Raw genomic sequence first — 5218 nt, forward strand, 5'->3', positions numbered from 1 at the left:
TCTAAAATTCTGAACGAGGTCACAGGAAAAACCTCTCCCCACCACGACGACACCCACATGGGAACAAGGATCCTCCCCCAGCCTCACCCCAGATTGTATTCAGATCACGTGTCCCCACCCAAAAGGAAGGACTAACACTACTTCCCCATGTGCTTTGTGGAAGACGTTGGAATCCTGGTCCTGCTGCTTCCTCTCTGTGTGTCCTTGGCCAGGTCACTTCCCCTCTCTGAGCTCCAGTTTGCCGGCCTGCGAAACTGGAGTGGCGGCAGAAGTGAGGCTCTTGTCAGCCACCCAGCCGCAGGCAAACGGGAGCTCTGACCCCAGGCTTTTATTTCTGTGTAAAGCAGATGGAGGCAGCGAATTCCCCGTGGCTAGCAGGTGTCTCTGCTCCTTACAGAAGGGCTGTGAAACACGCCAAGCACCCCCTGCAGAGCCAGGACCCCCTTTCTGCTTGAACAGCCGCCCTGTCACCTGTCCGGGGAGAGATGAACTCTCTGCGGCTGCAATCTGCTGTAAGTTGCATTCCAGGCCGACTCTCCATTCATTAGCATGTGATCTTGTTTATCCTGCCCTGGCCTGGAATTTGGACTCTTACAAAACCCCAGCTACAAAAGAACAGGTTGGACCAAGACTGCTGAGTGAGTGCAGGAAGTGTCCTGCAGGCTGAGTGTTTATTACACAGACCCAGGCCGGGCCCACCCAGCAGGTCTGAGCCGAAGCCCCGCCGCCCTTCCTGCTGGCGCTGATGTGAGAGTCTGAGGTCTGATCTGACCCCACAGCGGACAGCTCCCAGATTCAGATCATGGTCTGGCCCCACCCCAAAGCCAGGTCTTTCCTCCCGATGACGGCAGCGTCGCCTCTCATTATCTGCTGGTCCCCTTAGGTGGGGCGGGGACGGTCATCCTCACCATCGCTCTAGGAAGGATTTACAGTGCGGAGTGGGGGCGGGGCCTCTGATCCACTGAGTCACCCGGCCAAGGTCTCAGAGCCAGGAGGGTGGAGCAGCCAGGGCGGCTGCTGGCACACTTTGCCGTCTCTTCCTTTCTTAGGGTAACAAACCCAGATGCCGGTCCACCTGGGCTGGGCACAGGCCCAGGCCAGGCCAGTCACACGGCCACATCCTCCTGGCAAAATGAGAGAGGAGCCTGCGACCAAGCAGGGCCAACCTGACACTGTTTTAAGCATTTTGCACTGATAAACACACACACACCTGAATAACCCAATACATAATCTAGGTTACACATGACCTAGACCCCATTTGACAGACGAACAAACGGAGGCACAGAAAAATCAAGTAAGTTGTTCCAGGTCACGCAGTGGGAGGGCTAGGACTCAAACCAAACAGTCTGGCTTGAACCAAAACCCACACTCTCAACCGCTAGGCTAGCCCGAACCTGAGTACATTGGGTGTGAACTTGGGCTACAGGAGAGTCGGCTGTCTTCTTCTCTTTTGTTTTCTGTGAGACCTGCCAGGCCCTCCTCCACTGGGCCTCTGGGTGCCATTCTAAACAACCCAACCCGGCCACTCTGCCTCTCAGAGCTGCTGAATCCCTCTGTCTCCGATGGAATCAAGTCAATGTACTTGTCTTACTATTGGGTCTGCTCTGCCTCCCCTCCATGCTCAACCACACACACACACACACACACACACACACACATACCACCCTTGCAGACAGACCAAACCACCTATAGTTTCTGCAGAATGTTGGCTTTCTTTGTTTCTAGGGCAGCACTGGTGATGCATATAACAGAAGCCACATATGTAATCGAAATTTTCCCCATAGCCACATTTAAAAAGTCAAAAGAGCCCGGCCGTCGTGGCTTAGTGATTACACGTCAACCTATGAACCAGGAGGTCATGGCTTGATTCCCAGTCAGGGCACATGCCTGGGTTGCAAGCTTGATCCCCAGGTGGGGGGCGTGCAGGAGGCAGCCGATCAATGGTGCTCTCTCATCACTGATGTTTCTCTCTCTCTCCCTCTTCCCTTCCTCTCTGAAATCAATAAAAATATATTAAAAACTAAAAAGGCAAAAGAAAGTAGTGGAAACACTTTTAGTAACCTCTTTCATATATTTGAAATATTCACAGTTAAGCTGTAATCAATATAAAATATGCTATGAATGAGTTTCCGAATTTGCGCTCATTTCCGCAATCTGGCATGGAACGTACACTACGGCACAGGTCTCGGCTGGTACTAGGCACGTGATTCTACCGAACCGGATGGTGCGGCTTCAGAGTGAGCCCCCCAGACGCCTCAAAGACACGGGGCAGGTAGGCGATGGTCGTGCCTGTGTGGTGCCCTGGGGCAAAGAGTTGAGTGATGGGGGCTGAAGGCAGGGGGGCCATGTCCACATTGCTGTCACCCCGCCAAACCCCACGAGGGCTGGACCATATGCATATTAGGAAAGGCATCTTGTCTGGGGATTTCAGCCCCATTTGACCTTGAGGTTGGAGTTGCATGCCCTTGTCCTGTGCACAGCCTGTATCCTTGTCCCTGCGGAGGACAGATTTGTGGGCACAGGTATATCCAGCCACGCTTCCACCTTGCCCTTCTTTCGGGACCCTCTCTGACCTGAAGGAACCAGACACACGTCTGTCTGGCCTCCGTCCCACCACCATGTTGTTCAAAGAGCCATCAGGGCAAGAAAGAGTACCTCCCCCGCCCCTGCCCCCCCCTCCCCCGGCTTCCACGCTCTCCAGCTCAGGGCCTCCTGGAAGCCTAATCCACCTCTGTCCTGGGGTGGGCTTCACCCTGCCCTGCCCTCAGGTCACGGTAGACAGACGGCAGCCTGACGACCACCCCCCAACAACCGCCATTGCTAACGGAGGAGCCCAGATATTGTCCTGTGCTACTTTCCCAACCCTTTGAAGGGCTCAGCAGAACAAAGGGTCCCTGTTTACTAGTCACCACCCTCCTGAAAAGGCAGTCAGGGCTGGAGCTGACAATTTTCCCCCGTGCGTACCATCCGTGGTGATTATTCCGATGTTAATTATTCACTCGGGCAGCCACGGAAGAGAGGCGAAAAGCAAACAATGTGATTAAGAAAGACCCTGTGTCATCAGCACGCAAGCCACCTTCTCCCCAGCACGTCCGGAGGCTCGGCACACGTCCGCCTCCTGCCCCGCCCCTGTGGCCTTTCCTGCATTCCTTCCCTTACGCCCGTCCTTGGTGTTCATTTTTATCCAGGCTCCTGCACCAAACAACGCATCAGACACATGGGAACTAACACAGCATTGGGACGCCAGCTTCACCCATTCTGACAAAACACAGAAGTAGGATACTAACCAGGATGTCAACCATTTGACCACACTTGGCAGCTGCGAGAGCTATTCAAGAAAGGCCCCTACCCTTTCACCTGGGACTTGTCACACAGAAATCATTCCTGAAAGGGAGGCTGTCACGTGCATGCGCATTAATAGTCCGACTAGCGCCAAGCAGTAACCGCAAACCCAAATGCCAGGGGGGGTTGGAGGCAAGCACACAGCGCCTCGAAGCAGTGTATTGGGATGCAGCCGCCGCAAAGGACGGGGAGCTTATGCGGCCACATCCAAAGTGCTTGCAATTCGATGCTCGGCGTACAAGGCAGAACACCAGACTGCCCCTCTGAAACCTCCCCCAGACCCCGCGCAGCCCGTGTCAACCAAGTTCCGCTCTTTCCTGCCTGTTTTCCCGGTCCAGCCAGTTCAGGCCTCATCGCTGCCAGAACACAGGCCATGTTGGTGCGCAGCCGCTCACGCCCCCCGCCCTCCGCTGGCCCTAGGTGGCGCTTCGGGTGGACAGGCTCTGTGCTGGATCTGGCTCAGCAACGGCTCACTGAGTGCTCACTGAACGAAAGAATCAGCGACAAGCATCTCGGCTCCTGTTTATTGAGCACCTACTATGTGGCAGGCGCTGTGATTGGCATTTCCTGTGCATTGTTCCACTTCTTTTTCTGAGATAATCGTACACAGTTAACACTATTATCATCCCCTTTGTACAGATGAGAACCTGGAGCTCGGAGAAGGGGTCACCTACCCAAGACCCTGCATCTGGTAAAGACGGGAGATGGGATTTGAATCCAGTTTCTGTTGATTTCAAGATGCGTGCGTGTGCGTGCGTGTGTGTGTGCGTGCACGTGTGTACCTACCTATGACGATATAGATAAGTAGGAAGAAATCAAGGAGGGCTAAAATGGATGCTTGACGTGGCTGATGACGAGTGGGGTGGTGGGTGATTTTTTTCTGTTTTGTGTACCATTTCTTTCCATGTTAGGGTAGGTGGGCTGAAACGGGATGATCCGGCGAAGATTCCACGCCTGCCTGGGGCTGAGCCCAGGTAGCCTGAATATCTTAAAGGGAAGCAAACCATGTCGGCCCATTAACGTCCTTCCTGTTTACCTGCCAGGGCCCAGGGGACATTCCGTTCCAGAGAGATGTCATGTGCAAGACCTGGGCCTGTGACTCGTGCCAGGACCAGAGAGAGTGTGTTGCAATGAGGCGTGCGGCTGACCGAGCCCAGCCCACCCGGGTGCCAGTGTGCTCACCACTCCACACTGCTCTCCCTTTCTTTGCTGGGAGCTGCACAGATGATGTTTCAGGGGGCATCTCATCATAGGGGGCCGGTGCCGGGACACATGGATGACGGGAGAGTATGCTGTGGCCACCGTATCCACGGAAGCCCTAAGATTACAAAGCCGATGTTATCTCTAACCGAGTGGAGTTGCTAGAAGTCGAGAAGATATTCACCACACTGTTTTAAGCTTGCGTCTCATTACTGTACCACTCCGCCTGTGTGTTATGAGTTAATGTTTTAATAAATCCTGTAATTATCTTGTGAATAGCATAATTATATCGCTTTGTAATTTTTTTTCCGTGTTGACAGCATGAATTTGGTAAATGCACATGTTTAAAATATATTTCAATTTTCCTAAATTTTGTTTCAGCATGTCTTCATTTTTAAAAACATATACCCCGAAAAACCTGAAAAATAAATGAAGTGGCTCAGGCTTCATTTATTCCCTGAGAAATCCAGACCCCTGGAGTCTGAGCTTATGTGAGAGAGACAGGCTCGACTCTTGGCACATTTTGGAGTGTGCATTATGCTGCAAATGGAACCTATTCCTCAAAACAAAATAAAATAAATAGGGAAAAAGAAGAAAAGAAGATGAGAAGAAGCAAATTCTAGAGTTTTGAAGGGGCAGCATGAAACTTTCACTTTAAAATGGAGACCTATTTCTG

The 5218-nt window shown here is 52.6% G+C and overlaps 1 long non-coding RNA gene across 1 annotated transcript; it reads left to right on the plus strand.

Moving 5' to 3' along the window:
- The first annotated feature begins 2977 nt into the window (after positions 1-2977).
- LOC118657929 lies at positions 2978-4850 on the plus strand. Its single transcript, XR_004968147.1, has 2 exons — positions 2978-4033; positions 4254-4850. It is a non-coding gene; the product is annotated as an uncharacterized LOC118657929 (long non-coding RNA).
- The last annotated feature ends 368 nt before the right edge of the window (positions 4851-5218 follow it).

The sequence above is a fragment of the Myotis myotis genome, unplaced genomic scaffold (genome assembly GCF_014108235.1).
Source record: "Myotis myotis isolate mMyoMyo1 unplaced genomic scaffold, mMyoMyo1.p scaffold_m19_p_6, whole genome shotgun sequence".
Taxonomy (NCBI): Eukaryota; Metazoa; Chordata; class Mammalia; order Chiroptera; family Vespertilionidae; genus Myotis; species Myotis myotis.